Source organism: Bombina bombina, chromosome 1, assembly GCF_027579735.1.
Source record: "Bombina bombina isolate aBomBom1 chromosome 1, aBomBom1.pri, whole genome shotgun sequence".
NCBI lineage: Eukaryota > Metazoa > Chordata > Amphibia > Anura > Bombinatoridae > Bombina > Bombina bombina.
Window position 1 is genome coordinate 1,362,309,177 of NC_069499.1, and position 10,569 is coordinate 1,362,319,745.

Below are 10,569 nucleotides of genomic sequence, written 5' to 3' on the forward strand. Positions count from 1 at the left end.
TACTTTGCATAATACAACTAGACTAGTCTCTTACAGCAAGCATTCACAAATTATAACTAGGTTTTAGGTGCTTGCTCAGGGGCAGTCATTACATTTCTAAATTATAGCTCCCTGGCACATTAGGGACCTACATAATGCAACTAGAGTACGAGCTAGGTCCCACTAAAATGAGGCTTGAAAATTCAGAGATATGGCTCATAGAATTTTACTTCAGCCTTGTAAATGTTTGGCTTTTGTGTGTGTCAAGAATGACAATAAACCAGACTGTAAATGCTCATAATATCTAAAGATTGTAAATTCTTTGTGGCAGGGGTTCCAGTATTTTAACAAAGAATTTTTGGGCAAATTTGATTTAAAAGAAAAAAATAGGACTAACAGATTATCAGTATGGTGGCATTTTTTTCTCCTGGATTTGTAATCATCTAACAAACTGCATTGAATTGTGCTACAAAATAAAACTATATGTACAGCTCTCTCACTTAAACTAGTGCACCATTCTCGGACACAAAACATACTGCTGCAGAGCCCAAACTGTACCTGCCAATTTCCAAATACAATATAAATAAATTGACTTTGCAGGAAATGTAAACTAAAGACCCAAACAACATGACATTCCACAGCATAGCTTCCCTTTAAATTAGGTATTCAACAGTGAACTTTAAATGCCTCTGTGGGAGTCCCTGCCAAAAAAGATGTACTTCACGTGCCAATGTTTGGCCTACCATAAACCTGGCTCTGTTGCCAGCGGAAGAAAAACAGACATTAATGTTTGATGTTTAACATTCCTACTGCCTTTCTTTAGCAACACTTGCATAGCCTTTTCTGTGGCATAATTAAAAGGGACAGCGTACACTAATTTTCATATAACTGCATGCAATAGACACTACAATAAAGAAGAATATGCACAGATACCAGTACTTATCTAAAAATCCAGTATAAAAGCTTTTAAAAACTTACTTAGAAGCTCCCAGTTTAGAACTGTTGATGAGGTTAGGCTGAGACCCCCAGTGAAAGGGGCTGGGAAATCAGGAAGAGCAGAACCCCCCTCCCATGCATGTGAAAAGACAGATTAAACAAACAGGAGCAGCTACAGTCAGACTCTGTAGACCTGGGTCTTCATCAGGAGTCTGAATATCAGCACAATGTTATTTAAAAAAAAAAAAGCAAAACTATACATTTTTACAAAAACACTCCCAGATGGGCTATATAAATGGATCAACTACAAAACATTTATGCAAAGAAAAATATAGTGTGCCATGTCCCTTTAAGACCCAAAGCTTTGCTGAACAGTTGAACAGCACAAAAACTGAGTCATTCCTCTTGCAGAATCTTAGCAACTGAAGCTTCACTGTTTGCTTAACACAAATCTTTTTAAACTCATCAACACACCTCCAGAAAACTTAGCCTTTTCTTTTCTTTCTATGACAATTCTACATCTAGGCATGGATGGGGGTTGGAGAGTAGGGAGGAGCAATATTATTTCTAGTTTTACACAATATTTCCTGTCTTTGCTGACGCAGAAGCAATAGGAGAAAGTTCAGATTGCAACGTAGATCCTCTTACTCACATAATCAGTGTACAGAGCTAAAATGTATAAATGATAGGATGGTTTGTTTTTTTTAATTTTATTTTTTTATGTAATTAATATACTGCAGTTCTATTTATAAAAAATAAAAAAAGCACTGGCAACATCTAAAGTTTAAAACTAATGAGTGAGCACTAATTGGAAAAAATGCAAGTCTGTCAAAAGAACTGAAATAAGGGGGCAGTTTGCAGAAGCATAGATACAAGGTAATCACAGAGGTAAAACGTGTATTTCTATAACAGTGTTGGTTATGCAGACCCTGATCTCTATTTTAAACAGTAATTGTATATCTATCAAAAGACAACGTGGAAATACTTAACGTGCATGAAGTCTAGCTAAAGTGATCATGAGCAAAAACGATCATTACAGCTCCCAAAAGATGTTAACAATAAATAAAAGCCAATAAGCATTTGAACTTAGAGCAGGTTGGTTAACTATGAGTTGGTCCATTTTCTAAAGCACTGGTTTTCAAATTTGTCCTCTGGCCTCCCTAACAGGCCACATTTTCAGGATATCTGAACTAGAGCACAGATTAAATATTCAGCCGATTAGTAAATTTGGTTATTTTAACTGCTCTCATCCCAGGTAATCCTTAAAACCCGGCCTGTTGGGGAGGCTTGAGGACAGGTTTGAAAACAGTATTCTAAAGCAAGCAAATCTTTAGATGCTGACTTAAAGGGCCAGTAAACCTAAAAAATAATGTTATATAATTCTACATATAGTGCAGAATTATATAAAATTATATGAGTGCTAGCTTTATAGAACATAATATATCCGGTGAACTTTTTTTTTTTTTTTTTTTTTAATAGAGGGTTTTCCAGACCCGCCCTCTGTGCTCTACTGAGCGGGTCTGGTTGTCCCTCAGAGCGCATCTGGCCAGCTATCTAGTAACAGCCCGGCCGCGCCATTACACTCAATGCAGCTCGCACTCATATAATGTTATATAATTCTGCACTATGTGCAGAATTATATAACATTATTTTTTAGGTTTACTGGCACTTTAAAGATACAGTCTGTAATAATAAAATGCTCTAACATCAATAACGCTTATTTTGACCATTCTGCACTAGCAAAATATGAAACAAAAAAAAGACATGGTCATTATACAGAATAACACCTATAAAATGACTTCCTGAGGCATACAGAACTACAATATGAATTAAAGGGACATTAAACACTTTAAGATGGTAATATAGAATGATAAATCATATATATAAAAAAAACTGCAATACACTCATTTATTTTGCCCCCTTTTCCTGTAATTCCACTCTGAAATTGTGAGCTTTTCATTTCCTGTTAGAAATGGAAGTGCAGAATACGGTCATATTTCACACAGCCATAGGTTGCACATTCCAGTGACCTATTATAACTGTCCCTAATTGACCACAGCAGAGAAGGTAAGTTACAACATGACAGCTCCCATTGTTTTATAGACATTACAACTTTACACTGATTTTGTCGCTGTTTAAACAACTAATGAAACTTTAAAAAATACATCTTCATGTTATTCTCAGACTAATCTTTTCATTGAATGCATCATTCTATCTAACATTTATTTAGTGTTTAATGTCCCTTTAAGGCTCTTTTTTGGCAAAAAAAGAATAGTGCACGCATGCTTTATATCCTTGCTCACTCCTCAAGCACCCATCTTGTGCTTATCAAAAACATTCACTACAAAAATGTAAAGATCTCTAAGATTAGCTAAATGTTCCAAATTCTTATGTTATTTTAGGAAAACTTTTCACTACAGCATGGCGCACCTCTAAATGAACTAGCTCTGCATAATAGCATCAAAGTGAAGAAATATCTTAAAGATCTTTAAATATCTTTAAGAAATATATTAAGGATCTTTGAATTCTTAAGGAAATCTCTTAACTCCCAAAATGTTTGTCATGCATTCTTACAAACTTCTCTCTTAGGTTTTTCCACCAAGCTCCTATTTTTCTGCCTTCTAACCTCTCTCACTTCTTCCTCCCTTATCCCCTGGTCTTCTTGCTGCCATTCTTGAAAAGTTAAAAAAACAACAAGAAAACAATCCCTCGCTAATTCCTCTTAAACTGTCTGGAAGCTCTACAAACGGAGTATATAAGCTTTCACTCTCCATTAATGCTTCTCCCATATTCTCAGTCTCCCTTCCTCACCATTGTTACTTTCAGAATGAATGGTGTGACATTTGATATAGTAAGTGTTGCCAAAGTGCATGATATAGGGAAAGGAGGCTATGTTGAATTCTGATGTAGACGGGTTTCTTAGTTTCCCTCACCCTTGGTCTCCAACTGTCTTAGTGTCTCTACGGTCAGCCAATTATCTCTCTAAAATTTTGACGTCTCACTCCCTCATCCATTTAGTCTCTACAACACAGCATTTTCTTAATTCACAAAAGTATCCACTTCTTTTACCCCAGTCTCTCCATCACTCTCCCTGTTCCGCAGTTTTCACACCCTTAACCACATTCTGTTTTCCACTTTTACCCACTCTCATTCCTGACTTATATCTACAAGTTATCACCCTTTACTCAAATAACCCCTCTCTGATAATTCTCGCCTTACTCGTTCGGTTCTCACTTCCCCCCCTAAATAATATATCTTTCCAGTCTGACAATTATTTATCCTACCAGCTTTTCCCTTTCCATGAACGTAATACATCAATTTGTTCTATCTAACGTCGATTTCACTTTCATTCTCTCTATATTACTTCATCCGCATTATTCCTTTAATCATTTCTTCTCATAAACCAAACATTCAATCTGTCACTGTCTCGATCTCAGCTGATTGCTATTTGTCGCCCACCCTTCATGCCCCCTGCACTTTAGAAGCAATACCCTCAATCTCTGGACATTTTTTTTATTGCTAGCCAAAGTCGTTCTGCCATTGTCGGCAATTCCTTAATATTGTCACGCGCTCCCATCTTCGTCTCAATCATCTCTCATTTTCTTCCTTATATCTCTTACATCAATCTCTTCCCCAGCACCTGAATCACTCTGGCCAGTTTCTCTTCTCACCTGTCTCCCGGCTTCACACCACCATATCCATGTTGGGAATGCAACCCTGGCTGTCACAATACAGCATCCCAGCCCTCCCCAAACCCTCCCCCATGTCCAATTGCTCCTCTGCTAACACAGGATACCGATGCGGCCACGGGACCATAGAGATAGACGGAACACCATAGAGTTGCCGCAAGCGCAGTGACAGCGCAGAGCGTCTGTTTCCCCTGGGAACCAACGAGTGCGGAAACGTGCAGAGCGCCGCCGGAAACTTACCATAGAGTGCTGTGCGACGGTACTGCTGAAGTGTTACATCAGATCCTGAAGTTGCTTAGAAGTATGAGTTATCTGTATTGGGGATTGTATTATCTACACTGCTTACTTTACAGATCTCGTAGTCACAATCACAGATATCCAAAAAGTTTTTCTATATAAATAAAGCTTTAGAGGCTTTATCTGTATCTACTTTTCCCAAATGCCGAGGTTCCCACTCAAAAGCTAAAAACAAAATGTATGCAGTATTTTGTGCACCACCCATCTGATTTTACCGACAACCTGGGTAAAATTTAAGTAAACTTTAAGCTACAATTATGATATTAAATATTTTTTAACGTTTGTTGCACAAATTATTAAATCAATTTATGTTAAATTATGCAGTTATTTTCTGCTTTCAATAGCTTACAGGTATATGAAACCCAAATATTCCATGATTCAGATAGAGCATGCAATTTTAAGCAACTAATTTACACCTATTATCATTTTTTTCTTTCTTCTTTTGGTATCTTTATTTGAAATGCAGGAATGTAAGCTTAGGAGCCGGCCCATTCTTGGTTCAGCACCCTAAGGTAGCGCAATCAGCAAGCGATACCCAGGTGTTGAACAAAAAATGGGCCAGCTCCAAAGCTTACATTCCTGCTTTTCAAAAAAAGATACCAAAGAAGAAAGAAAAAAATTATAGGAGTCAATTAGAAAGTGGCTTAAAATTACATGCTCTGTCTGAATCATGAAATAAAAAAAGGGGTTTTATATCCCTTTAAGTCACATTTCAGTAACAGAAAATGCAACCCTGGCTGTCACAATACAGCAATACATAATATTGCAAAGTATTACACTTCCCCCACCTGGCTGGCAAACTTTTCTGTGGAGTACACTGGTATGGAAATTTCAAAGTGAAACTGCCCACGAGAAATATGATCTGAGAGGAAAAGGGAGTCTTAAATATTCTGAAAGAACGAAAAGTAGAACCACAGGACACGTTTAGAAAGCAGAGGAGCACAGACAAGGGTATGATGCAAATAAAATTGTGTTTATTTACCGGTAGCGCAGTAGCGCTGCATGAGTGGCAAATACACGAGTGAAAAAGTAAATACACACAACGTGGAGGGGATGGTCACCTCGGGGTTAAGATACTGGAGAAATCATGCGGACTGTGAACAAACAGGTAAACGCGTTTCAGCTCTTAGACTTACTCATTACCTGATTAAAAACATGTACATGGTGCTTTATAAAACAAACAGCCCGTCTTCCCATTGGTCATCCGGGACAGCCCCCCGGAACAGACCTATGGGTGAATTCATTCAGAATGACAGCTACAAACACAGTATCGTAAATAACATATAAGGATAATATGAACAAAACTATAACCCTAAGAGCACAGCATATTGTATATAAAGACTAAAACAAGCTTTTCAGTCCAACTTCAACAGACATCCGTGCAGCCCGATGGAGACTTTCCTTGTCCACGCCCACTGAAACAAAGTATGACAGTTAGTTAGCATAACATCCCCCCTAGTGAGCTGTCTACAGGTCTAAAATCTGATGCTGAGTGTTTAATAATTATGCAGCCCACTCTAGGAACCAGGTTAGAGAAATGCGAAAAAAACATAATTTATGTAAGAACTTACCTGATAAATTCATTTCTTTCATATTGGCAAGAGTCCATGAGCTAGTGACATATGGGATATACAATCCTACCAGGAGGGGCAAAGTTTCCCAAACCTCAAAATGCCTATAAATACACCCCTCACCACACCCACAATTCAGTTTAACGAATATCCAAGCAGTGGGGTGATAAAGAAAGGAGTAGAAAGCATCAACAAAGGAAATTTGGAAATAATTGTGCTTTATACAAAAAATCATAACCACCATAAAAAGGGTGGGCCTCATGGACTCTTGCCAATATGAAAGAAATGAATTTATCAGGTAAGTTCTTACATACATTATGTTTTCTTTCATGTAATTGGCAAGAGTCCATGAGCTAGTGACATATCGGATTTCAATACCCAAGATGTGGAGTCTTCCACTCAAGAGTCACTAGAGAGGGAGGGAATAAAAATAAAAACAGCCATATTCCGCTGAAAAAATTAATCCACATCCCAAAACAAAAAACATAATTTATGTAAGAACTTACCTGATAAATTCATTTCTTTCATATTAGCAAGAGTCCATGAGCTAGTGACGTATGGGATATACATTCCCACCAGGAGGGGCAAAGTTTCCCAAACCTCAAAATGCCCATAAATACACCCCTCACCACACCCACAATTCAGTTTAATGAATAGCCAATAAGTGGGGTGATAAGAAAGGAGCGAAAGCATCAAAAATAAGGAATTGGAATAATTGTGCTTTATACAAAAAAATCATAACCACCACAAAAAAGGGTGGGCCTCATGGACTCCATGGAGGGGTGTATTTATGGGCATTTTGAGGTTTGGGAAACTTTGCCCCTCCTGGTGGGAATGTATATCCCATACGTCACTAGCTCATGGACTCTTGCTAATATGAAAGAAATGAATTTATCAGGTAAGTTCTTACATAAATTATGTTTTCTTTCATGTAATTAGCAAGAGTCCATGAGCTAGTGACGTATGGGATAGTAGATACCCAAGATGTGGAACTTCCACGCAAGAGTCACTAGAGAGGGAGGGATAAAATAAAGACAGCCAATTCCGCTGAAAAAATAATCCACAACCCAAATTTAAAAAGTTTTAATCTTATAATGAAAAAAACTGAAATCATAAGCAGAAGAATCAAACTGAAACAGCTGCCTGAAGTACTTTTCTACCAAAAACTGCTTCAGAAGAAGAAAAAACATCAAAATGGTAGAATTTAGTAAAAGTATGCAAAGAAGACCAAGTTGCTGCTTTGCAAATCTGATCAATAGAAGCTTCATTCCTAAAAGCCCAGGAAGTAGAAAATGACCTAGTAGAATGAGCCGTAATCCTTTGAGGCGGGGACTTACCCGACTCCACATAAGCAAGATGAATCAAAGACTTTAACCAAGACGCCAAAGAAATGGCAGAAGCCTTCTGACCTTTCCTGGAACCAGAAAAGATAACAAATAGACTAGAAGTCTTTCTAAAATCTTTAGTAGCTTCAACATAATATTTCAAAGCTCTAACTACATCCAAAGAATGTAAAGATCTTTCCAGAGAATTCTTAGGATTAGGACACAATGAAGGGACAACAATTTCTCTACTAATGTTGTTAGAATTCACAACTTTAGGTAAAAATTGAAATGAAGTCCGCAACACCGCCTTATCCTGATGAAAAATCAGAAAAGGAGATTCACAAGAAAGAGCAGATAACTCAGAAACTCTTATAGCAGAAGAGATGGCCAAAAGAAACAAAACTTTCCAAGAAAGTAATTTAATATCCAGAGAATGCATAGGTTCAAACGGAGGAGCCTGTAAGGCCCTCAGAACCAAATTAAGACTCCAAGGAGGAGAGATTGACTTAATGACAGGTTTGATATGAACCAAAGCCTGTACAAACCAATGAATATCAGGAAGATTAGCAATCTTTCTGTGAAAAAGAACAGAAAGAGCAGAGATTTGTCCTTTCAAAGAACTTGCAGACAAACCCTTATCCAAACCATCCTGAAGAAATTGTAAAATTCTAGGAATTCTAAAAGAATGCCAAGAGAATTTATGAGAAGAACACCAAGAAATGTAAGTCTTCCAAACTCGATAATAAATCTTTCTAGAGACAGATTTACGAGCCTGTAACATAGTATTAATCACTGAGTCGGAGAAACCTCTATGCCTAAGAATCAAGCGTTCAATCTCCATACCTTCAAATTTAATGATTTGAGATCCTGATGGGAAAATGGGCCTTGAGATAGAAGGTCTGGTCTTAACGGAAGTGGGGTGCAAACCTTGTGCTCTTCAATCGTTTTATAGATGATCTATTTATTATATGGGATGGGGATTTAGAACTTTTAGATTTATTTTTTGAAGATCTTAACCTAAACGAGTGGGGCCTCAATTTTACTTATGAGTGTAGTAAGGTATCCATTAATTTTTTAGATGTAAAAATAAAAATTATTGACAACAAAATAGTTACAGAAACATATTTTAAACCTGTGGATGCTAACAATTATGTCCATAAAGAAAGTTGCCATTCTGAGACATGGATAAAAAATATTCCAAAAGGCCAGTTCCTAAGAATTCGAAAAAACTGCACCACTGAGGAAGATTACGAAAGACAAGCAGAATTACTACAGAAATTTTTTTTGGATAGAGGATATGACACAAATCAGGTTAGGGAAGCTAAATTTAGTGCAAAAGAATGTAATAGAACAGAATTACTAGTTAAAAAAACTGTAAACAAAAAGAATATGAATAAAGTGAGATCTAACAGACCTTCATTTATAACTAATTATAGTCAAGATCATAAACTGATTCGTCGAATCCTTAATAAACACTGGCACTTAGTTAGAAAAGATCCCCTACTAAGTGATCTAATAGAAGAACATCCTTCTATTATATATAGAAGATCAAAAAACCTTAAATCCATTTTAGCACCAAGTCAATTTAATAAAAAAATAAAATCTGATTTAGATCTACAAGGACAAAAAAATCAAGGTTTCTTTCCATGTTTTACATGTAAATCTTGCAAGTTCAGTAAGAAAACCAAAAAAGTCTCGTCAACTAAAAGTAAATACATTCATTCTATCAATGAAAATATAAAATGTACAGACAGGAATGTTATATATTTGATACAGTGTTCCTGTGATTTTCAGTACTTGGGAGAAACGAGTAGACCATTAAGAGACAGAATTCGTGAACACCTCCTTAACATCAAATGGGGCAATGAAAAACACTTACTGTCAAAACACTTTAAGGAGGTCCACAATCAGAAACCAACAGATCTAAAATATTGGGGAATTAAAAAATTAACAAAAAATAGAGGTGAAGTACTTGAGAAAGATCTACTACGAGCTGAAGCGGAATTGATATTTAAATTCAAATCACTTACACCTAATGGATTAAATGCAGATTTTGATCTGAATCCATTTATCTAACTACAAGTGACATATATTTCCATACATAATAAATAAAAAATAATTTATATATATATATATTTTTTACATTCATATATTTTTTACATTCCTATTTTATATTCCGAGATAAGAACCCAATACCTGGGAGTACACAATTTGATTAGATATTATTCATACTATTTATATTTTTATATTTTTAATTCTGTTATTATAAACACTAACTAGTTCCCTTTTTTAGCCTAAAATAAGATACAAAAAGGTTTTTTCAACTTACCTACTATTTTATCTTATATGTATACATTTTCATGTTAACTTATTAGATATTATAAGTATTTAAGTATAGTAATCCAATATGGTGATAACAGGCTCTTAGTTTTATTTGTTTTATTTATTTATATTTTTTCCAGTAGGATCTTTAATTTATTCACATATATTTATCTATGTTGTAATCTGTACAAATAATCCCTAATATCTGACTATATTAATACCTTATAATTATTCTTAGCAAGTATATATCCCTCCTAGAAAAGAAAATAAATAACACCAAGGAGTTAATTTTCACACGGAATAATAATTAACAATTACTCTGGACCAATCCAAATTCAAAGAAGGAGACCATTGACTATAAAAATATCAGACATTGCATCCACCAGTATGAAGTCTTTTTGATAAAGGCGCATGAGCTAGCGCAGAAACGCGTAATTGAGGATCAGTACT

At 35.9% G+C, this 10,569-nt stretch overlaps 1 protein-coding gene across 3 annotated transcripts in view; it reads right to left on the bottom strand.

The window, feature by feature from the left end:
* Positions 1-4,790, bottom strand: part of PI4KB (phosphatidylinositol 4-kinase beta) — a 126,259-nt gene extending 121,469 nt beyond the window's left edge. For 2 of the 3 annotated variants that reach the window (XM_053703845.1, XM_053703827.1), the window contains exon 1: positions 4,587-4,790. The gene's annotated coding sequence lies outside the window, so the exon portion shown is untranslated. Of the gene's footprint in view, positions 1-957; positions 979-4,586 lie in introns of those variants that run through there. The other variant, XM_053703836.1, reaches the window with a different exon arrangement.
* Positions 4,791-10,569: the final 5,779 nt, after the last annotated feature.